The sequence below is a fragment of the Gasterosteus aculeatus genome, chromosome 2 (genome assembly GCF_964276395.1).
Source record: "Gasterosteus aculeatus chromosome 2, fGasAcu3.hap1.1, whole genome shotgun sequence".
Classification (NCBI taxonomy): Eukaryota; Metazoa; Chordata; class Actinopteri; order Perciformes; family Gasterosteidae; genus Gasterosteus; species Gasterosteus aculeatus.
This window is the reverse complement of record NC_135689.1, coordinates 23,210,074-23,227,591: the sequence shown is the minus strand read 5'-3', so window position 1 is coordinate 23,227,591 and position 17,518 is coordinate 23,210,074. Positions and strand designations below refer to the sequence as shown.

The window sequence follows — 17,518 nt, the reverse complement described above, 5'->3', positions numbered from 1 at the left end:
TGTCCTCTACCTAATCTTTTAAAATGTGTCAAAGGTTTTGTAGTTTTGACAATTAAATGGAGTCACTTTCTAAGGCCTTCTCTGTGTCTTTTACAGATAGAATTGAAAAAGCTTACGGCACCTGGGATTCCCAGGCGGTCTTCCATCCAAGTACTAACCAGGCCCTACTCTGCTTAGCTTCTGAGATCAGACGAGATCAGGCGGAGCCAGAGAGGTATGGCCGTAAGCAACTGTATGTCCTCTTCCTAATCTTTTAAAATGTGTCAAAGGTTTTGGAGTTTTGATAATGAAAAAGGAGTCACTTTCTAATGCCTTCTCGATGTCTTCCAGAGAGAGAAATGAAAAAGCTTACGGCACCTGGGATTCCCAGGCGGTCTTCCATCCAAGTACTAACCAGGCCCTACTCTGCTTAGCTTCTGAGATCAGACGAGATCAGGCGGAGCCAGAGAGGTATGGCCGTAAGCAACTGTATGTCCTCTTCCTAATATTTTAAAATGTGTCAAAGGTTTTGGAGTTTTGATAATGAAAAAGGATTCACTTTCTAATGCCTTCTCAATTTCTTCCAGAGAGAGAAATGAAAAAGCTTACGGCACCTGGGATTCCCAGGCGGTCTTCCATCCAAGTACTAACCAGGCCCTACTCTGCTTAGCTTCTGAGATCAGACGAGATCAGGCGGAGCCAGAGAGGTATGGCCGTAAGCAACTGCATGTCCTCTACCTAATCTTTTAAAATGTGTCAAAGGTTTTGTAGTTTTGACAATTAAATGGAGTCACTTTCTAAGGCCTTCTCTGTGTCTTTTACAAATAGAATTGAAAAAGCTTACGGCACCTGGGATTCCCAGGCGGTCTTCCATCCAAGTACTAACCAGGCCCTACTCTGCTTAGCTTCTGAGATCAGACGAGATCAGGCGGAGCCAGAGAGGTATGGCCGTAAGCAACTGTATGTCCTCTTCCTAATCTTTTAAAATGTGTCAAAGGTTTTGGAGTTTTGATAATGAAAAAGGAGTCACTTTCTAATGCCTTCTCGATTTCTTCCAGAGAGAGAAATGAAAAAGCTTACGGCACCTGGGATTCCCAGGCGGTCTTCCATCCAAGTACTAACCAGGCCCTACTCTGCTTAGCTTCTGAGATCAGACGAGATCAGGCGGAGCCAGAGAGGTATGGCCGTAAGCAACTGTATGTCCTCTTCCTAATATTTTAAAATGTGTCAAAGGTTTTGGAGTTTTGATAATGAAAAAGGATTCACTTTCTAATGCCTTCTCAATTTCTTCCAGAGAGAGAAATGAAAAAGCTTACGGCACCTGGGATTCCCAGGCGGTCTTCCATCCAAGTACTAACCAGGCCCTACTCTGCTTAGCTTCTGAGATCAGACGAGATCAGGCGGAGCCAGAGAGGTATGGCCGTAAGCAACTGCATGTCCTCTACCTAATCTTTTAAAATGTGTCAAAGGTTTTGTAGTTTTGACAATTAAATGGAGTCACTTTCTAAGGCCTTCTCTGTGTCTTTTACAAATAGAATTGAAAAAGCTTACGGCACCTGGGATTCCCAGGCGGTCTTCCATCCAAGTACTAACCAGGCCCTACTCTGCTTAGCTTCTGAGATCAGACGAGATCAGGCGGAGCCAGAGAGGTATGGCCGTAAGCAACTGTATGTCCTCTTCCTAATCTTTTAAAATGTGTCAAAGGTTTTGGAGTTTTGATAATGAAAAAGGAGTCACTTTCTAATGCCTTCTCGATTTCTTCCAGAGAGAGAAATGAAAAAGCTTACGGCACCTGGGATTCCCAGGCGGTCTTCCATCCAAGTACTAACCAGGCCCTACTCTGCTTAGCTTCTGAGATCAGACGAGATCAGGCGGAGCCAGAGAGGTATGGCCGTAAGCAACTGTATGTCCTCTTCCTAATCTTTTAAAATGTGTCAAAGGTTTTGGAGTTTTGATAATGAAAAAGGAGTCACTTTCTAATGCCTTCTCGATTTCTTCCAGAGAGAGAAATGAAAAAGCTTACGGCACCTGGGATTCCCAGGCGGTCTTCCATCCAAGTACTAACCAGGCCCTACTCTGCTTAGCTTCTGAGATCAGACGAGATCAGGCGGAGCCAGAGAGGTATGGCCGTAAGCAACTGTATGTCCTCTTCCTAATCTTTTAAAATGTGTCAAAGGTTTTGGAGTTTTGATAATGAAAAAGGATTCACTTTCTAATGCCTTCTCAATTTCTTCCAGAGAGAGAAATGAAAAAGCTTACGGCACCTGGGATTCCCAGGCGGTCTTCCATCCAAGTACTAACCAGGCCCTACTCTGCTTAGCTTCTGAGATCAGACGAGATCAGGCGGAGCCAGAGAGGTATGGCCGTAAGCAACTGCATGTCCTCTACCTAATCTTTTAAAATGTGTCAAAGGTTTTGTAGTTTTGACAATTAAATGGAGTCACTTTCTAAGGCCTTCTCTGTGTCTTTTACAGATAGAATTGAAAAAGCTTACGGCACCTGGGATTCCCAGGCGGTCTTCCATCCAAGTACTAACCAGGCCCTACTCTGCTTAGCTTCTGAGATCAGACGAGATCAGGCGGAGCCAGAGAGGTATGGCCGTAAGCAACTGTATGTCCTCTACCTAATCTTTTAAAATGTGTCAAAGGTTTTGTAGTTTTGACAATTAAATGGAGTCACTTTCTAAGGCCTTCTCTGTGTCTTTTACAGATAGAATTGAAAAAGCTTACGGCACCTGGGATTCCCAGGCTGTCTTCCATCCAAGTACTAACCAGGCCCTACTCTGCTTAGCTTCTGAGATCAGACGAGATCAGGCGGAGCCAGAGAGGTATGGCCGTAAGCAACTGTATGTCCTCTACCTAATCTTTTAAAATGTGTCAAAGGTTTTGTAGTTTTGACAATGAAATGGAGTCACTTTCTAAGGCCTTCTCTGTGTCTTTTACAGATAGAAATGAAAAAGCTTACGGCACCTGGGATTCCCAGGCGGTCTTCCATCCAAGTACTAACCAGGCCCTACTCTGCTTAGCTTCTGAGATCAGACGAGATCAGGCGGAGCCAGAGAGGTATGGCCGTAAGCAACTGTATGTCCTCTTCCTAATATTTTAAAATGTGTCAAAGGTTTTGGAGTTTTGATCATGAAAAAGGATTCACTTTCTAATGCCTTCTCAATTTCTTCCAGAGAGAGAAATGAAAAAGCTTACGGCACCTGGGATTCCCAGGCGGTCTTCCATCCAAGTACTAACCAGGCCCTACTCTGCTTAGCTTCTGAGATCAGACGAGATCAGGCGGAGCCAGAGAGGTATGGCCGTAAGCAACTGTATGTCCTCTACCTAATCTTTTAAAATGTGTCAAAGGTTTTGGAGTTTTGATCATGAAAAAGGATTCACTTTCTAATGCCTTCTCAATTTCTTCCAGAGAGAGAAATGAAAAAGCTTACGGCACCTGGGATTCCCAGGCGGTCTTCCATCCAAGTACTAACCAGGCCCTACTCTGCTTAGCTTCTGAGATCAGACGAGATCAGGCGGAGCCAGAGAGGTATGGCCGTAAGCAACTGTATGTCCTCTACCTAATCTTTTAAAATGTGTCAAAGGTTTTGTAGTTTTGACAATTAAATGGAGTCACTTTCTAAGGCCTTCTCTGTGTCTTTTACAGATAGAATTGAAAAAGCTTACGGCACCTGGGATTCCCAGGCGGTCTTCCATCCAAGTACTAACCAGGCCCTACTCTGCTTAGCTTCTGAGATCAGACGAGATCAGGCGGAGCCAGAGAGGTATGGCCGTAAGCAACTGTATGTCCTCTTCCTAATCTTTTAAAATGTGTCAAAGGTTTTGGAGTTTTGATAATGAAAAAGGAGTCACTTTCTAATGCCTTCTCGATTTCTTCCAGAGAGAGAAATGAAAAAGCTTACGGCACCTGGGATTCCCAGGCGGTCTTCCATCCAAGTACTAACCAGGCCCTACTCTGCTTAGCTTCTGAGATCAGACGAGATCAGGCGGAGCCAGAGAGGTATGGCCGTAAGCAACTGTATGTCCTCTTCCTAATCTTTTAAAATGTGTCAAAGGTTTTGGAGTTTTGATAATGAAAAAGGAGTCACTTTCTAATGCCTTCTCGATTTCTTCCAGAGAGAGAAATGAAAAAGCTTACGGCACCTGGGATTCCCAGGCGGTCTTCCATCCAAGTACTAACCAGGCCCTACTCTGCTTAGCTTCTGAGATCAGACGAGATCAGGCGGAGCCAGAGAGGTATGGCCGTAAGCAACTGCATGTCCTCTACCTAATCTTTTAAAATGTGTCAAAGGTTTTGTAGTTTTGACAATTAAATGGAGTCACTTTCTAAGGCCTTCTCTGTGTCTTTTACAAATAGAATTGAAAAAGCTTACGGCACCTGGGATTCCCAGGCGGTCTTCCATCCAAGTACTAACCAGGCCCTACTCTGCTTAGCTTCTGAGATCAGACGAGATCAGGCGGAGCCAGAGAGGTATGGCCGTAAGCAACTGTATGTCCTCTTCCTAATCTTTTAAAATGTGTCAAAGGTTTTGGAGTTTTGATAATGAAAAAGGATTCACTTTCTAATGCCTTCTCAATTTCTTCCAGAGAGAGAAATGAAAAAGCTTACGGCACCTGGGATTCCCAGGCGGTCTTCCATCCAAGTACTAACCAGGCCCTACTCTGCTTAGCTTCTGAGATCAGACGAGATCAGGCGGAGCCAGAGAGGTATGGCCGTAAGCAACTGTATGTCCTCTACCTAATCTTTTAAAATGTGTCAAAGGTTTTGTAGTTTTGACAATGAAATGGAGTCACTTTCTAAGGCCTTCTCTGTGTCTTTTACAGATAGAATTGAAAAAGCTTACGGCACCTGGGATTCCCAGGCGGTCTTCCATCCAAGTACTAACCAGGCCCTACTCTGCTTAGCTTCTGAGATCAGACGAGATCAGGCGGAGCCAGAGAGGTATGGCCGTAAGCAACTGTATGTCCTCTTCCTAATCTTTTAAAATGTGTCAAAGGTTTTGGAGTTTTGATAATGAAAAAGGAGTCACTTTCTAATGCCTTCTCGATTTCTTCCAGAGAGAGAAATGAAAAAGCTTACGGCACCTGGGATTCCCAGGCGGTCTTCCATCCAAGTACTAACCAGGCCCTACTCTGCTTAGCTTCTGAGATCAGACGAGATCAGGCGGAGCCAGAGAGGTATGGCCGTAAGCAACTGTATGTCCTCTTCCTAATATTTTAAAATGTGTCAAAGGTTTTGGAGTTTTGATAATGAAAAAGGATTCACTTTCTAATGCCTTCTCAATTTCTTCCAGAGAGAGAAATGAAAAAGCTTACGGCACCTGGGATTCCCAGGCGGTCTTCCATCCAAGTACTAACCAGGCCCTACTCTGCTTAGCTTCTGAGATCAGACGAGATCAGGCGGAGCCAGAGAGGTATGGCCGTAAGCAACTGCATGTCCTCTACCTAATCTTTTAAAATGTGTCAAAGGTTTTGTAGTTTTGACAATTAAATGGAGTCACTTTCTAAGGCCTTCTCTGTGTCTTTTACAAATAGAATTGAAAAAGCTTACGGCACCTGGGATTCCCAGGCGGTCTTCCATCCAAGTACTAACCAGGCCCTACTCTGCTTAGCTTCTGAGATCAGACGAGATCAGGCGGAGCCAGAGAGGTATGGCCGTAAGCAACTGTATGTCCTCTTCCTAATCTTTTAAAATGTGTCAAAGGTTTTGGAGTTTTGATAATGAAAAAGGAGTCACTTTCTAATGCCTTCTCGATTTCTTCCAGAGAGAGAAATGAAAAAGCTTACGGCACCTGGGATTCCCAGGCGGTCTTCCATCCAAGTACTAACCAGGCCCTACTCTGCTTAGCTTCTGAGATCAGACGAGATCAGGCGGAGCCAGAGAGGTATGGCCGTAAGCAACTGTATGTCCTCTTCCTAATATTTTAAAATGTGTCAAAGGTTTTGGAGTTTTGATAATGAAAAAGGAGTCACTTTCTAATGCCTTCTCGATTTCTTCCAGAGAGAGAAATGAAAAAGCTTACGGCACCTGGGATTCCCAGGCGGTCTTCCATCCAAGTACTAACCAGGCCCTACTCTGCTTAGCTTCTGAGATCAGACGAGATCAGGCGGAGCCAGAGAGGTATGGCCGTAAGCAACTGTATGTCCTCTTCCTAATCTTTTAAAATGTGTCAAAGGTTTTGGAGTTTTGATAATGAAAAAGGAGTCACTTTCTAATGCCTTCTCGATTTCTTCCAGAGAGAGAAATGAAAAAGCTTACGGCACCTGGGATTCCCAGGCGGTCTTCCATCCAAGTACTAACCAGGCCCTACTCTGCTTAGCTTCTGAGATCAGACGAGATCAGGCGGAGCCAGAGAGGTATGGCCGTAAGCAACTGTATGTCCTCTTCCTAATCTTTTAAAATGTGTCAAAGGTTTTGGAGTTTTGATAATGAAAAAGGATTCACTTTCTAATGCCTTCTCAATTTCTTCCAGAGAGAGAAATGAAAAAGCTTACGGCACCTGGGATTCCCAGGCGGTCTTCCATCCAAGTACTAACCAGGCCCTACTCTGCTTAGCTTCTGAGATCAGACGAGATCAGGCGGAGCCAGAGAGGTATGGCCGTAAGCAACTGTATGTCCTCTACCTAATCTTTTAAAATGTGTCAAAGGTTTTGTAGTTTTGACAATTAAATGGAGTCACTTTCTAAGGCCTTCTCTGTGTCTTTTACAGATAGAATTGAAAAAGCTTACGGCACCTGGGATTCCCAGGCGGTCTTCCATCCAAGTACTAACCAGGCCCTACTCTGCTTAGCTTCTGAGATCAGACGAGATCAGGCGGAGCCAGAGAGGTATGGCCGTAAGCAACTATATGTCCTCTACCTAATCTTTTAAAATGTGTCAAAGGTTTTGTAGTTTTGACAATTAAATGGAGTCACTTTCTAAGGCCTTCTCTGTGTCTTTTACAGATAGAATTGAAAAAGCTTACGGCACCTGGGATTCCCAGGCGGTCTTCCATCCAAGTACTAACCAGGCCCTACTCTGCTTAGCTTCTGAGATCAGACGAGATCAGGCGGAGCCAGAGAGGTATGGCCGTAAGCAACTGTATGTCCTCTACCTAATCTTTTAAAATGTGTCAAAGGTTTTGTAGTTTTGACAATGAAATGGAGTCACTTTCTAAGGCCTTCTCTGTGTCTTTTACAGATAGAAATGAAAAAGCTTACGGCACCTGGGATTCCCAGGCGGTCTTCCATCCAAGTACTAACCAGGCCCTACTCTGCTTAGCTTCTGAGATCAGACGAGATCAGGCGGAGCCAGAGAGGTATGGCCGTAAGCAACTGTATGTCCTCTTCCTAATATTTTAAAATGTGTCAAAGGTTTTGGAGTTTTGATCATGAAAAAGGATTCACTTTCTAATGCCTTCTCAATTTCTTCCAGAGAGAGAAATGAAAAAGCTTACGGCACCTGGGATTCCCAGGCGGTCTTCCATCCAAGTACTAACCAGGCCCTACTCTGCTTAGCTTCTGAGATCAGACGAGATCAGGCGGAGCCAGAGAGGTATGGCCGTAAGCAACTGTATGTCCTCTACCTAATCTTTTAAAATGTGTCAAAGGTTTTGTAGTTTTGACAATTAAATGGAGTCACTTTCTAAGGCCTTCTCTGTGTCTTTTACAGATAGAATTGAAAAAGCTTACGGCACCTGGGATTCCCAGGCGGTCTTCCATCCAAGTACTAACCAGGCCCTACTCTGCTTAGCTTCTGAGATCAGACGAGATCAGGCGGAGCCAGAGAGGTATGGCCGTAAGCAACTGTATGTCCTCTTCCTAATCTTTTAAAATGTGTCAAAGGTTTTGGAGTTTTGATAATGAAAAAGGAGTCACTTTCTAATGCCTTCTCGATTTCTTCCAGAGAGAGAAATGAAAAAGCTTACGGCACCTGGGATTCCCAGGCGGTCTTCCATCCAAGTACTAACCAGGCCCTACTCTGCTTAGCTTCTGAGATCAGACGAGATCAGGCGGAGCCAGAGAGGTATGGCCGTAAGCAACTGTATGTCCTCTTCCTAATATTTTAAAATGTGTCAAAGGTTTTGGAGTTTTGATAATGAAAAAGGATTCACTTTCTAATGCCTTCTCAATTTCTTCCAGAGAGAGAAATGAAAAAGCTTACGGCACCTGGGATTCCCAGGCGGTCTTCCATCCAAGTACTAACCAGGCCCTACTCTGCTTAGCTTCTGAGATCAGACGAGATCAGGCGGAGCCAGAGAGGTATGGCCGTAGGCAACTGCATGTCCTCTACCTAATCTTTTAAAATGTGTCAAAGGTTTTGTAGTTTTGACAATTAAATGGAGTCACTTTCTAAGGCCTTCTCTGTGTCTTTTACAAATAGAATTGAAAAAGCTTACGGCACCTGGGATTCCCAGGCGGTCTTCCATCCAAGTACTAACCAGGCCCTACTCTGCTTAGCTTCTGAGATCAGACGAGATCAGGCGGAGCCAGAGAGGTATGGCCGTAAGCAACTGTATGTCCTCTACCTAATCTTTTAAAATGTGTCAAAGGTTTTGTAGTTTTGACAATTAAATGGAGTCACTTTCTAAGGCCTTCTCTGTGTCTTTTACAGATAGAATTGAAAAAGCTTACGGCACCTGGGATTCCCAGGCGGTCTTCCATCCAAGTACTAACCAGGCCCTACTCTGCTTAGCTTCTGAGATCAGACGAGATCAGGCGGAGCCAGAGAGGTATGGCCGTAAGCAACTGTATGTCCTCTACCTAATCTTTTAAAATGTGTCAAAGGTTTTGTAGTTTTGACAATTAAATGGAGTCACTTTCTAAGGCCTTCTCTGTGTCTTTTACAGATAGAATTGAAAAAGCTTACGGCACCTGGGATTCCCAGGCGGTCTTCCATCCAAGTACTAACCAGGCCCTACTCTGCTTAGCTTCTGAGATCAGACGAGATCAGGCGGAGCCAGAGAGGTATGGCCGTAAGCAACTGTATGTCCTCTACCTCCATCCATCCATCCATCCATTGTCAAACCGCTTATCCTGCACACAGGGTCGCGGGGGGGCTGGAGTCCATCCCAGCCAACTTCGGGCGATAGACAGGGTACACCCTGGATTGGTCGCCAGCCAATCGCAGGGCAACACAGAGACACACAACCATTCACACTCACACTCACACAACTACGGGCAATTTAAAGTCCCCAATTAACCTGATCCCCAGAGCATGTCTTTGGACTGTGGGAGGAAGCCGGAGAACCCGGAGAGAACCCACGCAGACACGGGGAGAACATGCAGACTCCACACAGAAAGGCCACTGGGCAGAATCGAACCCAGGACCTTCTTGCTGTGAGGCAACAGTGCTAACCACCGCGCCACCGTGCCGCCCTGTCCTCTACCTAATCTTTTAAAATGTGTCAAAGGTTTTGTAGTTTTGACAATTAAATGGAGTCACTTTCTAAGGCCTTCTCTGTGTCTTTTACAGATAGAATTGAAAAAGCTTACGGCACCTGGGATTCCCAGGCGGTCTTCCATCCAAGTACTAACCAGGCCCTACTCTGCTTAGCTTCTGAGATCAGACGAGATCAGGCGGAGCCAGAGAGGTATGGCCGTAAGCAACTGTATGTCCTCTTCCTAATCTTTTAAAATGTGTCAAAGGTTTTGGAGTTTTGATAATGAAAAAGGAGTCACTTTCTAATGCCTTCTCGATTTCTTCCAGAGAGAGAAATGAAAAAGCTTACGGCACCTGGGATTCCCAGGCGGTCTTCCATCCAAGTACTAACCAGGCCCTACTCTGCTTAGCTTCTGAGATCAGACGAGATCAGGCGGAGCCAGAGAGGTATGGCCGTAAGCAACTGTATGTCCTCTTCCTAATATTTTAAAATGTGTCAAAGGTTTTGGAGTTTTGATAATGAAAAAGGATTCACTTTCTAATGCCTTCTCAATTTCTTCCAGAGAGAGAAATGAAAAAGCTTACGGCACCTGGGATTCCCAGGCGGTCTTCCATCCAAGTACTAACCAGGCCCTACTCTGCTTAGCTTCTGAGATCAGACGAGATCAGGCGGAGCCAGAGAGGTATGGCCGTAAGCAACTGCATGTCCTCTACCTAATCTTTTAAAATGTGTCAAAGGTTTTGTAGTTTTGACAATTAAATGGAGTCACTTTCTAAGGCCTTCTCTGTGTCTTTTACAAATAGAATTGAAAAAGCTTACGGCACCTGGGATTCCCAGGCGGTCTTCCATCCAAGTACTAACCAGGCCCTACTCTGCTTAGCTTCTGAGATCAGACGAGATCAGGCGGAGCCAGAGAGGTATGGCCGTAAGCAACTGTATGTCCTCTTCCTAATCTTTTAAAATGTGTCAAAGGTTTTGGAGTTTTGATAATGAAAAAGGAGTCACTTTCTAATGCCTTCTCGATTTCTTCCAGAGAGAGAAATGAAAAAGCTTACGGCACCTGGGATTCCCAGGCGGTCTTCCATCCAAGTACTAACCAGGCCCTACTCTGCTTAGCTTCTGAGATCAGACGAGATCAGGCGGAGCCAGAGAGGTATGGCCGTAAGCAACTGTATGTCCTCTTCCTAATATTTTAAAATGTGTCAAAGGTTTTGGAGTTTTGATAATGAAAAAGGATTCACTTTCTAATGCCTTCTCAATTTCTTCCAGAGAGAGAAATGAAAAAGCTTACGGCACCTGGGATTCCCAGGCGGTCTTCCATCCAAGTACTAACCAGGCCCTACTCTGCTTAGCTTCTGAGATCAGACGAGATCAGGCGGAGCCAGAGAGGTATGGCCGTAAGCAACTGCATGTCCTCTACCTAATCTTTTAAAATGTGTCAAAGGTTTTGTAGTTTTGACAATTAAATGGAGTCACTTTCTAAGGCCTTCTCTGTGTCTTTTACAAATAGAATTGAAAAAGCTTACGGCACCTGGGATTCCCAGGCGGTCTTCCATCCAAGTACTAACCAGGCCCTACTCTGCTTAGCTTCTGAGATCAGACGAGATCAGGCGGAGCCAGAGAGGTATGGCCGTAAGCAACTGTATGTCCTCTTCCTAATCTTTTAAAATGTGTCAAAGGTTTTGGAGTTTTGATAATGAAAAAGGAGTCACTTTCTAATGCCTTCTCGATTTCTTCCAGAGAGAGAAATGAAAAAGCTTACGGCACCTGGGATTCCCAGGCGGTCTTCCATCCAAGTACTAACCAGGCCCTACTCTGCTTAGCTTCTGAGATCAGACGAGATCAGGCGGAGCCAGAGAGGTATGGCCGTAAGCAACTGTATGTCCTCTTCCTAATCTTTTAAAATGTGTCAAAGGTTTTGGAGTTTTGATAATGAAAAAGGAGTCACTTTCTAATGCCTTCTCAATTTCTTCCAGAGAGAGAAATGAAAAAGCTTACGGCACCTGGGATTCCCAGGCGGTCTTCCATCCAAGTACTAACCAGGCCCTACTCTGCTTAGCTTCTGAGATCAGACGAGATCAGGCGGAGCCAGAGAGGTATGGCCGTAAGCAACTGCATGTCCTCTACCTAATCTTTTAAAATGTGTCAAAGGTTTTGTAGTTTTGACAATTAAATGGAGTCACTTTCTAAGGCCTTCTCTGTGTCTTTTACAAATAGAATTGAAAAAGCTTACGGCACCTGGGATTCCCAGGCGGTCTTCCATCCAAGTACTAACCAGGCCCTACTCTGCTTAGCTTCTGAGATCAGACGAGATCAGGCGGAGCCAGAGAGGTATGGCCGTAAGCAACTGTATGTCCTCTTCCTAATCTTTTAAAATGTGTCAAAGGTTTTGGAGTTTTGATAATGAAAAAGGAGTCACTTTCTAATGCCTTCTCGATTTCTTCCAGAGAGAGAAATGAAAAAGCTTACGGCACCTGGGATTCCCAGGCGGTCTTCCATCCAAGTACTAACCAGGCCCTACTCTGCTTAGCTTCTGAGATCAGACGAGATCAGGCGGAGCCAGAGAGGTATGGCCGTAAGCAACTGTATGTCCTCTTCCTAATCTTTTAAAATGTGTCAAAGGTTTTGGAGTTTTGATAATGAAAAAGGAGTCACTTTCTAATGCCTTCTCGATTTCTTCCAGAGAGAGAAATGAAAAAGCTTACGGCACCTGGGATTCCCAGGCGGTCTTCCATCCAAGTACTAACCAGGCCCTACTCTGCTTAGCTTCTGAGATCAGACGAGATCAGGCGGAGCCAGAGAGGTATGGCCGTAAGCAACTGTATGTCCTCTTCCTAATCTTTTAAAATGTGTCAAAGGTTTTGGAGTTTTGATAATGAAAAAGGATTCACTTTCTAATGCCTTCTCAATTTCTTCCAGAGAGAGAAATGAAAAAGCTTACGGCACCTGGGATTCCCAGGCGGTCTTCCATCCAAGTACTAACCAGGCCCTACTCTGCTTAGCTTCTGAGATCAGACGAGATCAGGCGGAGCCAGAGAGGTATGGCCGTAAGCAACTGTATGTCCTCTACCTAATCTTTTAAAATGTGTCAAAGGTTTTGTAGTTTTGACAATTAAATGGAGTCACTTTCTAAGGCCTTCTCTGTGTCTTTTACAGATAGAATTGAAAAAGCTTACGGCACCTGGGATTCCCAGGCGGTCTTCCATCCAAGTACTAACCAGGCCCTACTCTGCTTAGCTTCTGAGATCAGACGAGATCAGGCGGAGCCAGAGAGGTATGGCCGTAAGCAACTGTATGTCCTCTTCCTAATCTTTTAAAATGTGTCAAAGGTTTTGGAGTTTTGATAATGAAAAAGGATTCACTTTCTAATGCCTTCTCAATTTCTTCCAGAGAGAGAAATGAAAAAGCTTACGGCACCTGGGATTCCCAGGCGGTCTTCCATCCAAGTACTAACCAGGCCCTACTCTGCTTAGCTTCTGAGATCAGACGAGATCAGGCGGAGCCAGAGAGGTATGGCCGTAAGCAACTGTATGTCCTCTACCTAATCTTTTAAAATGTGTCAAAGGTTTTGTAGTTTTGACAATTAAATGGAGTCACTTTCTAAGGCCTTCTCTGTGTCTTTTACAAATAGAATTGAAAAAGCTTACGGCACCTGGGATTCCCAGGCGGTCTTCCATCCAAGTACTAACCAGGCCCTACTCTGCTTAGCTTCTGAGATCAGACGAGATCAGGCGGAGCCAGAGAGGTATGGCCGTAAGCAACTGTATGTCCTCTTCCTAATCTTTTAAAATGTGTCAAAGGTTTTGGAGTTTTGATAATGAAAAAGGAGTCACTTTCTAATGCCTTCTCGATTTCTTCCAGAGAGAGAAATGAAAAAGCTTACGGCACCTGGGATTCCCAGGCGGTCTTCCATCCAAGTACTAACCAGGCCCTACTCTGCTTAGCTTCTGAGATCAGACGAGATCAGGCGGAGCCAGAGAGGTATGGCCGTAAGCAACTGTATGTCCTCTTCCTAATATTTTAAAATGTGTCAAAGGTTTTGGAGTTTTGATAATGAAAAAGGAGTCACTTTCTAATGCCTTCTCGATTTCTTCCAGAGAGAGAAATGAAAAAGCTTACGGCACCTGGGATTCCCAGGCGGTCTTCCATCCAAGTACTAACCAGGCCCTACTCTGCTTAGCTTCTGAGATCAGACGAGATCAGGCGGAGCCAGAGAGGTATGGCCGTAAGCAACTGTATGTCCTCTTCCTAATCTTTTAAAATGTGTCAAAGGTTTTGGAGTTTTGATAATGAAAAAGGAGTCACTTTCTAATGCCTTCTCGATTTCTTCCAGAGAGAGAAATGAAAAAGCTTACGGCACCTGGGATTCCCAGGCGGTCTTCCATCCAAGTACTAACCAGGCCCTACTCTGCTTAGCTTCTGAGATCAGACGAGATCAGGCGGAGCCAGAGAGGTATGGCCGTAAGCAACTGTATGTCCTCTTCCTAATCTTTTAAAATGTGTCAAAGGTTTTGGAGTTTTGATAATGAAAAAGGATTCACTTTCTAATGCCTTCTCAATTTCTTCCAGAGAGAGAAATGAAAAAGCTTACGGCACCTGGGATTCCCAGGCGGTCTTCCATCCAAGTACTAACCAGGCCCTACTCTGCTTAGCTTCTGAGATCAGACGAGATCAGGCGGAGCCAGAGAGGTATGGCCGTAAGCAACTGTATGTCCTCTACCTAATCTTTTAAAATGTGTCAAAGGTTTTGTAGTTTTGACAATTAAATGGAGTCACTTTCTAAGGCCTTCTCTGTGTCTTTTACAGATAGAATTGAAAAAGCTTACGGCACCTGGGATTCCCAGGCGGTCTTCCATCCAAGTACTAACCAGGCCCTACTCTGCTTAGCTTCTGAGATCAGACGAGATCAGGCGGAGCCAGAGAGGTATGGCCGTAAGCAACTGTATGTCCTCTACCTAATCTTTTAAAATGTGTCAAAGGTTTTGTAGTTTTGACAATTAAATGGAGTCACTTTCTAAGGCCTTCTCTGTGTCTTTTACAGATAGAATTGAAAAAGCTTACGGCACCTGGGATTCCCAGGCGGTCTTCCATCCAAGTACTAACCAGGCCCTACTCTGCTTAGCTTCTGAGATCAGACGAGATCAGGCGGAGCCAGAGAGGTATGGCCGTAAGCAACTGTATGTCCTCTTCCTAATATTTTAAAATGTGTCAAAGGTTTTGGAGTTTTGATAATGAAAAAGGATTCACTTTCTAATGCCTTCTCAATTTCTTCCAGAGAGAGAAATGAAAAAGCTTACGGCACCTGGGATTCCCAGGCGGTCTTCCATCCAAGTACTAACCAGGCCCTACTCTGCTTAGCTTCTGAGATCAGACGAGATCAGGCGGAGCCAGAGAGGTATGGCCGTAAGCAACTGCATGTCCTCTACCTAATCTTTTAAAATGTGTCAAAGGTTTTGTAGTTTTGACAATTAAATGGAGTCACTTTCTAAGGCCTTCTCTGTGTCTTTTACAAATAGAATTGAAAAAGCTTACGGCACCTGGGATTCCCAGGCGGTCTTCCATCCAAGTACTAACCAGGCCCTACTCTGCTTAGCTTCTGAGATCAGACGAGATCAGGCGGAGCCAGAGAGGTATGGCCGTAAGCAACTGTATGTCCTCTACCTAATCTTTTAAAATGTGTCAAAGGTTTTGTAGTTTTGACAATTAAATGGAGTCACTTTCTAAGGCCTTCTCTGTGTCTTTTACAGATAGAATTGAAAAAGCTTACGGCACCTGGGATTCCCAGGCGGTCTTCCATCCAAGTACTAACCAGGCCCTACTCTGCTTAGCTTCTGAGATCAGACGAGATCAGGCGGAGCCAGAGAGGTATGGCCGTAAGCAACTGTATGTCCTCTACCTAATCTTTTAAAATGTGTCAAAGGTTTTGTAGTTTTGACAATTAAATGGAGTCACTTTCTAAGGCCTTCTCTGTGTCTTTTACAGATAGAATTGAAAAAGCTTACGGCACCTGGGATTCCCAGGCGGTCTTCCATCCAAGTACTAACCAGGCCCTACTCTGCTTAGCTTCTGAGATCAGACGAGATCAGGCGGAGCCAGAGAGGTATGGCCGTAAGCAACTGTATGTCCTCTACCTAATCTTTTAAAATGTGTCAAAGGTTTTGTAGTTTTGACAATGAAATGGAGTCACTTTCTAAGGCCTTCTCTGTGTCTTTTACAGATAGAAATGAAAAAGCTTACGGCACCTGGGATTCCCAGGCGGTCTTCCATCCAAGTACTAACCAGGCCCTACTCTGCTTAGCTTCTGAGATCAGACGAGATCAGGCGGAGCCAGAGAGGTATGGCCGTAAGCAACTGTATGTCCTCTTCCTAATATTTTAAAATGTGTCAAAGGTTTTGGAGTTTTGATCATGAAAAAGGATTCACTTTCTAATGCCTTCTCAATTTCTTCCAGAGAGAGAAATGAAAAAGCTTACGGCACCTGGGATTCCCAGGCGGTCTTCCATCCAAGTACTAACCAGGCCCTACTCTGCTTAGCTTCTGAGATCAGACGAGATCAGGCGGAGCCAGAGAGGTATGGCCGTAAGCAACTGTATGTCCTCTACCTAATCTTTTAAAATGTGTCAAAGGTTTTGTAGTTTTGACAATTAAATGGAGTCACTTTCTAAGGCCTTCTCTGTGTCTTTTACAGATAGAATTGAAAAAGCTTACGGCACCTGGGATTCCCAGGCGGTCTTCCATCCAAGTACTAACCAGGCCCTACTCTGCTTAGCTTCTGAGATCAGACGAGATCAGGCGGAGCCAGAGAGGTATGGCCGTAAGCAACTGTATGTCCTCTACCTAATCTTTTAAAATGTGTCAAAGGTTTTGTAGTTTTGACAATTAAATGGAGTCACTTTCTAAGGCCTTCTCTGTGTCTTTTACAGATAGAATTGAAAAAGCTTACGGCACCTGGGATTCCCAGGCGGTCTTCCATCCAAGTACTAACCAGGCCCTACTCTGCTTAGCTTCTGAGATCAGACGAGATCAGGCGGAGCCAGAGAGGTATGGCCGTAAGCAACTGTATGTCCTCTACCTAATCTTTTAAAATGTGTCAAAGGTTTTGTAGTTTTGACAATGAAATGGAGTCACTTTCTAAGGCCTTCTCTGTGTCTTTTACAGATAGAAATGAAAAAGCTTACGGCACCTGGGATTCCCAGGCGGTCTTCCATCCAAGTACTAACCAGGCCCTACTCTGCTTAGCTTCTGAGATCAGACGAGATCAGGCGGAGCCAGAGAGGTATGGCCGTAAGCAACTGTATGTCCTCTTCCTAATATTTTAAAATGTGTCAAAGGTTTTGGAGTTTTGATCATGAAAAAGGATTCACTTTCTAATGCCTTCTCAATTTCTTCCAGAGAGAGAAATGAAAAAGCTTACGGCACCTGGGATTCCCAGGCGGTCTTCCATCCAAGTACTAACCACTAACTAACTAACTAACTAACCCTACTCTGCTTAGCTTCTGAGATCAGACGAGATCAGGCGGAGCCAGAGAGGTATGGCCGTAAGCAACTGTATGTCCTCTACCTCCATCCATCCATCCATCCATTGTCAAACCGCTTATCCTGCACACAGGGTCGCGGGGGGGCTGGAGTCCATCCCAGCCAACTTCGGGCGATAGACAGGGTACACCCTGGATTGGTCGCCAGCCAATCGCAGGGCAACACAGAGACACACAACCATTCACACTCACACTCACACAACTACGGGCAATTTAAAGTCCCCAATTAACCTGATCCCCAGAGCATGTCTTTGGACTGTGGGAGGAAGCCGGAGAACCCGGAGAGAACCCACGCAGACACGGGGAGAACATGCAGACTCCACACAGAAAGGCCACTGGGCAGAATCGAACCCAGGACCTTCTTGCTGTGAGGCAACAGTGCTAACCACCGCGCCACCGTGCCGCCCTGTCCTCTACCTAATCTTTTAAAATGTGTCAAAGGTTTTGTAGTTTTGACAATTAAATGGAGTCACTTTCTAAGGCCTTCTCTGTGTCTTTTACAGATAGAATTGAAAAAGCTTACGGCACCTGGGATTCCCAGGCGGTCTTCCATCCAAGTACTAACCAGGCCCTACTCTGCTTAGCTTCTGAGATCAGACGAGATCAGGCGGAGCCAGAGAGGTATGGCCGTAAGCAA

General features: G+C 44.9%; 70 non-coding genes across 70 annotated transcripts; all 70 read right to left on the bottom strand.

The window, feature by feature from the left end:
- Positions 1 to 109: 109 nt before the first annotated feature.
- Positions 110 to 228, bottom strand: LOC144402832 (5S ribosomal RNA). The gene has a single exon (XR_013464768.1). It is a non-coding gene; the product is annotated as a 5S ribosomal RNA (ribosomal RNA).
- A 117-nt stretch (positions 229 to 345) lies between these two features.
- On the bottom strand, positions 346 to 464 carry LOC144402831 (5S ribosomal RNA). The gene has a single exon (XR_013464767.1). It is a non-coding gene; the product is annotated as a 5S ribosomal RNA (ribosomal RNA).
- Positions 465 to 581: 117 nt separating this feature from the next.
- On the bottom strand, positions 582 to 700 carry LOC144402830 (5S ribosomal RNA). Its single transcript, XR_013464766.1, has one exon. It is a non-coding gene; the product is annotated as a 5S ribosomal RNA (ribosomal RNA).
- A 116-nt stretch (positions 701 to 816) lies between these two features.
- LOC144402829 (5S ribosomal RNA) lies at positions 817 to 935 on the bottom strand. Its single transcript, XR_013464765.1, has one exon. It is a non-coding gene; the product is annotated as a 5S ribosomal RNA (ribosomal RNA).
- A 117-nt stretch (positions 936 to 1,052) lies between these two features.
- On the bottom strand, positions 1,053 to 1,171 carry LOC144402828 (5S ribosomal RNA). Its single transcript, XR_013464764.1, has one exon. It is a non-coding gene; the product is annotated as a 5S ribosomal RNA (ribosomal RNA).
- A 117-nt stretch (positions 1,172 to 1,288) lies between these two features.
- Positions 1,289 to 1,407, bottom strand: LOC144402827 (5S ribosomal RNA). Its single transcript, XR_013464763.1, has one exon. It is a non-coding gene; the product is annotated as a 5S ribosomal RNA (ribosomal RNA).
- A 116-nt stretch (positions 1,408 to 1,523) lies between these two features.
- LOC144402826 (5S ribosomal RNA) lies at positions 1,524 to 1,642 on the bottom strand. The gene has a single exon (XR_013464762.1). It is a non-coding gene; the product is annotated as a 5S ribosomal RNA (ribosomal RNA).
- Positions 1,643 to 1,759: 117 nt separating this feature from the next.
- On the bottom strand, positions 1,760 to 1,878 carry LOC144402825 (5S ribosomal RNA). The gene has a single exon (XR_013464761.1). It is a non-coding gene; the product is annotated as a 5S ribosomal RNA (ribosomal RNA).
- Positions 1,879 to 1,995: 117 nt separating this feature from the next.
- On the bottom strand, positions 1,996 to 2,114 carry LOC144402824 (5S ribosomal RNA). The gene has a single exon (XR_013464760.1). It is a non-coding gene; the product is annotated as a 5S ribosomal RNA (ribosomal RNA).
- Positions 2,115 to 2,231: 117 nt separating this feature from the next.
- On the bottom strand, positions 2,232 to 2,350 carry LOC144402823 (5S ribosomal RNA). The gene has a single exon (XR_013464759.1). It is a non-coding gene; the product is annotated as a 5S ribosomal RNA (ribosomal RNA).
- A 116-nt stretch (positions 2,351 to 2,466) lies between these two features.
- LOC144402821 (5S ribosomal RNA) lies at positions 2,467 to 2,585 on the bottom strand. The gene has a single exon (XR_013464757.1). It is a non-coding gene; the product is annotated as a 5S ribosomal RNA (ribosomal RNA).
- Positions 2,586 to 2,701: 116 nt separating this feature from the next.
- On the bottom strand, positions 2,702 to 2,820 carry LOC144399379 (5S ribosomal RNA). Its single transcript, XR_013461524.1, has one exon. It is a non-coding gene; the product is annotated as a 5S ribosomal RNA (ribosomal RNA).
- Positions 2,821 to 2,936: 116 nt separating this feature from the next.
- LOC144402820 (5S ribosomal RNA) lies at positions 2,937 to 3,055 on the bottom strand. Its single transcript, XR_013464756.1, has one exon. It is a non-coding gene; the product is annotated as a 5S ribosomal RNA (ribosomal RNA).
- Positions 3,056 to 3,172: 117 nt separating this feature from the next.
- On the bottom strand, positions 3,173 to 3,291 carry LOC144402819 (5S ribosomal RNA). Its single transcript, XR_013464755.1, has one exon. It is a non-coding gene; the product is annotated as a 5S ribosomal RNA (ribosomal RNA).
- A 117-nt stretch (positions 3,292 to 3,408) lies between these two features.
- Positions 3,409 to 3,527, bottom strand: LOC144402818 (5S ribosomal RNA). Its single transcript, XR_013464754.1, has one exon. It is a non-coding gene; the product is annotated as a 5S ribosomal RNA (ribosomal RNA).
- A 116-nt stretch (positions 3,528 to 3,643) lies between these two features.
- LOC144402817 (5S ribosomal RNA) lies at positions 3,644 to 3,762 on the bottom strand. The gene has a single exon (XR_013464753.1). It is a non-coding gene; the product is annotated as a 5S ribosomal RNA (ribosomal RNA).
- A 117-nt stretch (positions 3,763 to 3,879) lies between these two features.
- On the bottom strand, positions 3,880 to 3,998 carry LOC144402816 (5S ribosomal RNA). The gene has a single exon (XR_013464752.1). It is a non-coding gene; the product is annotated as a 5S ribosomal RNA (ribosomal RNA).
- Positions 3,999 to 4,115: 117 nt separating this feature from the next.
- On the bottom strand, positions 4,116 to 4,234 carry LOC144402815 (5S ribosomal RNA). The gene has a single exon (XR_013464751.1). It is a non-coding gene; the product is annotated as a 5S ribosomal RNA (ribosomal RNA).
- Positions 4,235 to 4,350: 116 nt separating this feature from the next.
- LOC144402814 (5S ribosomal RNA) lies at positions 4,351 to 4,469 on the bottom strand. The gene has a single exon (XR_013464750.1). It is a non-coding gene; the product is annotated as a 5S ribosomal RNA (ribosomal RNA).
- A 117-nt stretch (positions 4,470 to 4,586) lies between these two features.
- LOC144402813 (5S ribosomal RNA) lies at positions 4,587 to 4,705 on the bottom strand. Its single transcript, XR_013464749.1, has one exon. It is a non-coding gene; the product is annotated as a 5S ribosomal RNA (ribosomal RNA).
- A 116-nt stretch (positions 4,706 to 4,821) lies between these two features.
- On the bottom strand, positions 4,822 to 4,940 carry LOC144402812 (5S ribosomal RNA). The gene has a single exon (XR_013464748.1). It is a non-coding gene; the product is annotated as a 5S ribosomal RNA (ribosomal RNA).
- Positions 4,941 to 5,057: 117 nt separating this feature from the next.
- On the bottom strand, positions 5,058 to 5,176 carry LOC144402810 (5S ribosomal RNA). The gene has a single exon (XR_013464746.1). It is a non-coding gene; the product is annotated as a 5S ribosomal RNA (ribosomal RNA).
- A 117-nt stretch (positions 5,177 to 5,293) lies between these two features.
- LOC144402809 (5S ribosomal RNA) lies at positions 5,294 to 5,412 on the bottom strand. Its single transcript, XR_013464745.1, has one exon. It is a non-coding gene; the product is annotated as a 5S ribosomal RNA (ribosomal RNA).
- A 116-nt stretch (positions 5,413 to 5,528) lies between these two features.
- LOC144402808 (5S ribosomal RNA) lies at positions 5,529 to 5,647 on the bottom strand. Its single transcript, XR_013464744.1, has one exon. It is a non-coding gene; the product is annotated as a 5S ribosomal RNA (ribosomal RNA).
- A 117-nt stretch (positions 5,648 to 5,764) lies between these two features.
- On the bottom strand, positions 5,765 to 5,883 carry LOC144402807 (5S ribosomal RNA). The gene has a single exon (XR_013464743.1). It is a non-coding gene; the product is annotated as a 5S ribosomal RNA (ribosomal RNA).
- Positions 5,884 to 6,000: 117 nt separating this feature from the next.
- On the bottom strand, positions 6,001 to 6,119 carry LOC144402806 (5S ribosomal RNA). Its single transcript, XR_013464742.1, has one exon. It is a non-coding gene; the product is annotated as a 5S ribosomal RNA (ribosomal RNA).
- Positions 6,120 to 6,236: 117 nt separating this feature from the next.
- LOC144402804 (5S ribosomal RNA) lies at positions 6,237 to 6,355 on the bottom strand. Its single transcript, XR_013464740.1, has one exon. It is a non-coding gene; the product is annotated as a 5S ribosomal RNA (ribosomal RNA).
- Positions 6,356 to 6,472: 117 nt separating this feature from the next.
- Positions 6,473 to 6,591, bottom strand: LOC144402803 (5S ribosomal RNA). Its single transcript, XR_013464739.1, has one exon. It is a non-coding gene; the product is annotated as a 5S ribosomal RNA (ribosomal RNA).
- A 116-nt stretch (positions 6,592 to 6,707) lies between these two features.
- On the bottom strand, positions 6,708 to 6,826 carry LOC144402802 (5S ribosomal RNA). The gene has a single exon (XR_013464738.1). It is a non-coding gene; the product is annotated as a 5S ribosomal RNA (ribosomal RNA).
- A 116-nt stretch (positions 6,827 to 6,942) lies between these two features.
- On the bottom strand, positions 6,943 to 7,061 carry LOC144402801 (5S ribosomal RNA). The gene has a single exon (XR_013464737.1). It is a non-coding gene; the product is annotated as a 5S ribosomal RNA (ribosomal RNA).
- Positions 7,062 to 7,177: 116 nt separating this feature from the next.
- On the bottom strand, positions 7,178 to 7,296 carry LOC144402800 (5S ribosomal RNA). Its single transcript, XR_013464736.1, has one exon. It is a non-coding gene; the product is annotated as a 5S ribosomal RNA (ribosomal RNA).
- A 117-nt stretch (positions 7,297 to 7,413) lies between these two features.
- On the bottom strand, positions 7,414 to 7,532 carry LOC144402798 (5S ribosomal RNA). The gene has a single exon (XR_013464734.1). It is a non-coding gene; the product is annotated as a 5S ribosomal RNA (ribosomal RNA).
- Positions 7,533 to 7,648: 116 nt separating this feature from the next.
- Positions 7,649 to 7,767, bottom strand: LOC144402797 (5S ribosomal RNA). The gene has a single exon (XR_013464733.1). It is a non-coding gene; the product is annotated as a 5S ribosomal RNA (ribosomal RNA).
- Positions 7,768 to 7,884: 117 nt separating this feature from the next.
- Positions 7,885 to 8,003, bottom strand: LOC144402796 (5S ribosomal RNA). The gene has a single exon (XR_013464732.1). It is a non-coding gene; the product is annotated as a 5S ribosomal RNA (ribosomal RNA).
- Positions 8,004 to 8,120: 117 nt separating this feature from the next.
- On the bottom strand, positions 8,121 to 8,239 carry LOC144398343 (5S ribosomal RNA). The gene has a single exon (XR_013460490.1). It is a non-coding gene; the product is annotated as a 5S ribosomal RNA (ribosomal RNA).
- A 116-nt stretch (positions 8,240 to 8,355) lies between these two features.
- On the bottom strand, positions 8,356 to 8,474 carry LOC144402795 (5S ribosomal RNA). The gene has a single exon (XR_013464731.1). It is a non-coding gene; the product is annotated as a 5S ribosomal RNA (ribosomal RNA).
- A 116-nt stretch (positions 8,475 to 8,590) lies between these two features.
- Positions 8,591 to 8,709, bottom strand: LOC144402794 (5S ribosomal RNA). The gene has a single exon (XR_013464730.1). It is a non-coding gene; the product is annotated as a 5S ribosomal RNA (ribosomal RNA).
- Positions 8,710 to 8,825: 116 nt separating this feature from the next.
- Positions 8,826 to 8,944, bottom strand: LOC144402793 (5S ribosomal RNA). The gene has a single exon (XR_013464729.1). It is a non-coding gene; the product is annotated as a 5S ribosomal RNA (ribosomal RNA).
- A 507-nt stretch (positions 8,945 to 9,451) lies between these two features.
- On the bottom strand, positions 9,452 to 9,570 carry LOC144402792 (5S ribosomal RNA). The gene has a single exon (XR_013464728.1). It is a non-coding gene; the product is annotated as a 5S ribosomal RNA (ribosomal RNA).
- Positions 9,571 to 9,687: 117 nt separating this feature from the next.
- LOC144402791 (5S ribosomal RNA) lies at positions 9,688 to 9,806 on the bottom strand. Its single transcript, XR_013464727.1, has one exon. It is a non-coding gene; the product is annotated as a 5S ribosomal RNA (ribosomal RNA).
- Positions 9,807 to 9,923: 117 nt separating this feature from the next.
- On the bottom strand, positions 9,924 to 10,042 carry LOC144402790 (5S ribosomal RNA). The gene has a single exon (XR_013464725.1). It is a non-coding gene; the product is annotated as a 5S ribosomal RNA (ribosomal RNA).
- A 116-nt stretch (positions 10,043 to 10,158) lies between these two features.
- Positions 10,159 to 10,277, bottom strand: LOC144402789 (5S ribosomal RNA). The gene has a single exon (XR_013464724.1). It is a non-coding gene; the product is annotated as a 5S ribosomal RNA (ribosomal RNA).
- Positions 10,278 to 10,394: 117 nt separating this feature from the next.
- LOC144402787 (5S ribosomal RNA) lies at positions 10,395 to 10,513 on the bottom strand. The gene has a single exon (XR_013464722.1). It is a non-coding gene; the product is annotated as a 5S ribosomal RNA (ribosomal RNA).
- A 117-nt stretch (positions 10,514 to 10,630) lies between these two features.
- Positions 10,631 to 10,749, bottom strand: LOC144402786 (5S ribosomal RNA). The gene has a single exon (XR_013464721.1). It is a non-coding gene; the product is annotated as a 5S ribosomal RNA (ribosomal RNA).
- Positions 10,750 to 10,865: 116 nt separating this feature from the next.
- On the bottom strand, positions 10,866 to 10,984 carry LOC144402784 (5S ribosomal RNA). The gene has a single exon (XR_013464720.1). It is a non-coding gene; the product is annotated as a 5S ribosomal RNA (ribosomal RNA).
- Positions 10,985 to 11,101: 117 nt separating this feature from the next.
- Positions 11,102 to 11,220, bottom strand: LOC144402783 (5S ribosomal RNA). The gene has a single exon (XR_013464719.1). It is a non-coding gene; the product is annotated as a 5S ribosomal RNA (ribosomal RNA).
- Positions 11,221 to 11,337: 117 nt separating this feature from the next.
- LOC144402782 (5S ribosomal RNA) lies at positions 11,338 to 11,456 on the bottom strand. Its single transcript, XR_013464718.1, has one exon. It is a non-coding gene; the product is annotated as a 5S ribosomal RNA (ribosomal RNA).
- Positions 11,457 to 11,572: 116 nt separating this feature from the next.
- On the bottom strand, positions 11,573 to 11,691 carry LOC144402781 (5S ribosomal RNA). The gene has a single exon (XR_013464717.1). It is a non-coding gene; the product is annotated as a 5S ribosomal RNA (ribosomal RNA).
- Positions 11,692 to 11,808: 117 nt separating this feature from the next.
- LOC144402780 (5S ribosomal RNA) lies at positions 11,809 to 11,927 on the bottom strand. Its single transcript, XR_013464716.1, has one exon. It is a non-coding gene; the product is annotated as a 5S ribosomal RNA (ribosomal RNA).
- Positions 11,928 to 12,044: 117 nt separating this feature from the next.
- LOC144402779 (5S ribosomal RNA) lies at positions 12,045 to 12,163 on the bottom strand. The gene has a single exon (XR_013464715.1). It is a non-coding gene; the product is annotated as a 5S ribosomal RNA (ribosomal RNA).
- Positions 12,164 to 12,280: 117 nt separating this feature from the next.
- Positions 12,281 to 12,399, bottom strand: LOC144402778 (5S ribosomal RNA). Its single transcript, XR_013464714.1, has one exon. It is a non-coding gene; the product is annotated as a 5S ribosomal RNA (ribosomal RNA).
- A 116-nt stretch (positions 12,400 to 12,515) lies between these two features.
- LOC144402777 (5S ribosomal RNA) lies at positions 12,516 to 12,634 on the bottom strand. The gene has a single exon (XR_013464713.1). It is a non-coding gene; the product is annotated as a 5S ribosomal RNA (ribosomal RNA).
- A 117-nt stretch (positions 12,635 to 12,751) lies between these two features.
- Positions 12,752 to 12,870, bottom strand: LOC144402775 (5S ribosomal RNA). Its single transcript, XR_013464711.1, has one exon. It is a non-coding gene; the product is annotated as a 5S ribosomal RNA (ribosomal RNA).
- A 116-nt stretch (positions 12,871 to 12,986) lies between these two features.
- Positions 12,987 to 13,105, bottom strand: LOC144402774 (5S ribosomal RNA). The gene has a single exon (XR_013464709.1). It is a non-coding gene; the product is annotated as a 5S ribosomal RNA (ribosomal RNA).
- Positions 13,106 to 13,222: 117 nt separating this feature from the next.
- LOC144402773 (5S ribosomal RNA) lies at positions 13,223 to 13,341 on the bottom strand. The gene has a single exon (XR_013464708.1). It is a non-coding gene; the product is annotated as a 5S ribosomal RNA (ribosomal RNA).
- A 117-nt stretch (positions 13,342 to 13,458) lies between these two features.
- LOC144402772 (5S ribosomal RNA) lies at positions 13,459 to 13,577 on the bottom strand. Its single transcript, XR_013464707.1, has one exon. It is a non-coding gene; the product is annotated as a 5S ribosomal RNA (ribosomal RNA).
- A 117-nt stretch (positions 13,578 to 13,694) lies between these two features.
- On the bottom strand, positions 13,695 to 13,813 carry LOC144402771 (5S ribosomal RNA). Its single transcript, XR_013464706.1, has one exon. It is a non-coding gene; the product is annotated as a 5S ribosomal RNA (ribosomal RNA).
- Positions 13,814 to 13,930: 117 nt separating this feature from the next.
- On the bottom strand, positions 13,931 to 14,049 carry LOC144402770 (5S ribosomal RNA). The gene has a single exon (XR_013464705.1). It is a non-coding gene; the product is annotated as a 5S ribosomal RNA (ribosomal RNA).
- A 116-nt stretch (positions 14,050 to 14,165) lies between these two features.
- Positions 14,166 to 14,284, bottom strand: LOC144402768 (5S ribosomal RNA). The gene has a single exon (XR_013464704.1). It is a non-coding gene; the product is annotated as a 5S ribosomal RNA (ribosomal RNA).
- A 116-nt stretch (positions 14,285 to 14,400) lies between these two features.
- LOC144402767 (5S ribosomal RNA) lies at positions 14,401 to 14,519 on the bottom strand. Its single transcript, XR_013464703.1, has one exon. It is a non-coding gene; the product is annotated as a 5S ribosomal RNA (ribosomal RNA).
- A 117-nt stretch (positions 14,520 to 14,636) lies between these two features.
- On the bottom strand, positions 14,637 to 14,755 carry LOC144402766 (5S ribosomal RNA). Its single transcript, XR_013464702.1, has one exon. It is a non-coding gene; the product is annotated as a 5S ribosomal RNA (ribosomal RNA).
- A 116-nt stretch (positions 14,756 to 14,871) lies between these two features.
- Positions 14,872 to 14,990, bottom strand: LOC144402765 (5S ribosomal RNA). The gene has a single exon (XR_013464701.1). It is a non-coding gene; the product is annotated as a 5S ribosomal RNA (ribosomal RNA).
- Positions 14,991 to 15,106: 116 nt separating this feature from the next.
- LOC144402763 (5S ribosomal RNA) lies at positions 15,107 to 15,225 on the bottom strand. Its single transcript, XR_013464699.1, has one exon. It is a non-coding gene; the product is annotated as a 5S ribosomal RNA (ribosomal RNA).
- Positions 15,226 to 15,341: 116 nt separating this feature from the next.
- LOC144402762 (5S ribosomal RNA) lies at positions 15,342 to 15,460 on the bottom strand. The gene has a single exon (XR_013464698.1). It is a non-coding gene; the product is annotated as a 5S ribosomal RNA (ribosomal RNA).
- Positions 15,461 to 15,576: 116 nt separating this feature from the next.
- LOC144402761 (5S ribosomal RNA) lies at positions 15,577 to 15,695 on the bottom strand. Its single transcript, XR_013464697.1, has one exon. It is a non-coding gene; the product is annotated as a 5S ribosomal RNA (ribosomal RNA).
- Positions 15,696 to 15,812: 117 nt separating this feature from the next.
- LOC144402760 (5S ribosomal RNA) lies at positions 15,813 to 15,931 on the bottom strand. Its single transcript, XR_013464696.1, has one exon. It is a non-coding gene; the product is annotated as a 5S ribosomal RNA (ribosomal RNA).
- A 116-nt stretch (positions 15,932 to 16,047) lies between these two features.
- On the bottom strand, positions 16,048 to 16,166 carry LOC144402759 (5S ribosomal RNA). The gene has a single exon (XR_013464695.1). It is a non-coding gene; the product is annotated as a 5S ribosomal RNA (ribosomal RNA).
- Positions 16,167 to 16,282: 116 nt separating this feature from the next.
- LOC144402758 (5S ribosomal RNA) lies at positions 16,283 to 16,401 on the bottom strand. The gene has a single exon (XR_013464694.1). It is a non-coding gene; the product is annotated as a 5S ribosomal RNA (ribosomal RNA).
- Positions 16,402 to 16,517: 116 nt separating this feature from the next.
- Positions 16,518 to 16,636, bottom strand: LOC144402757 (5S ribosomal RNA). The gene has a single exon (XR_013464693.1). It is a non-coding gene; the product is annotated as a 5S ribosomal RNA (ribosomal RNA).
- Positions 16,637 to 17,397: 761 nt separating this feature from the next.
- Positions 17,398 to 17,516, bottom strand: LOC144402756 (5S ribosomal RNA). Its single transcript, XR_013464692.1, has one exon. It is a non-coding gene; the product is annotated as a 5S ribosomal RNA (ribosomal RNA).
- Between the last annotated feature and the right edge of the window lie 2 nt (positions 17,517 to 17,518).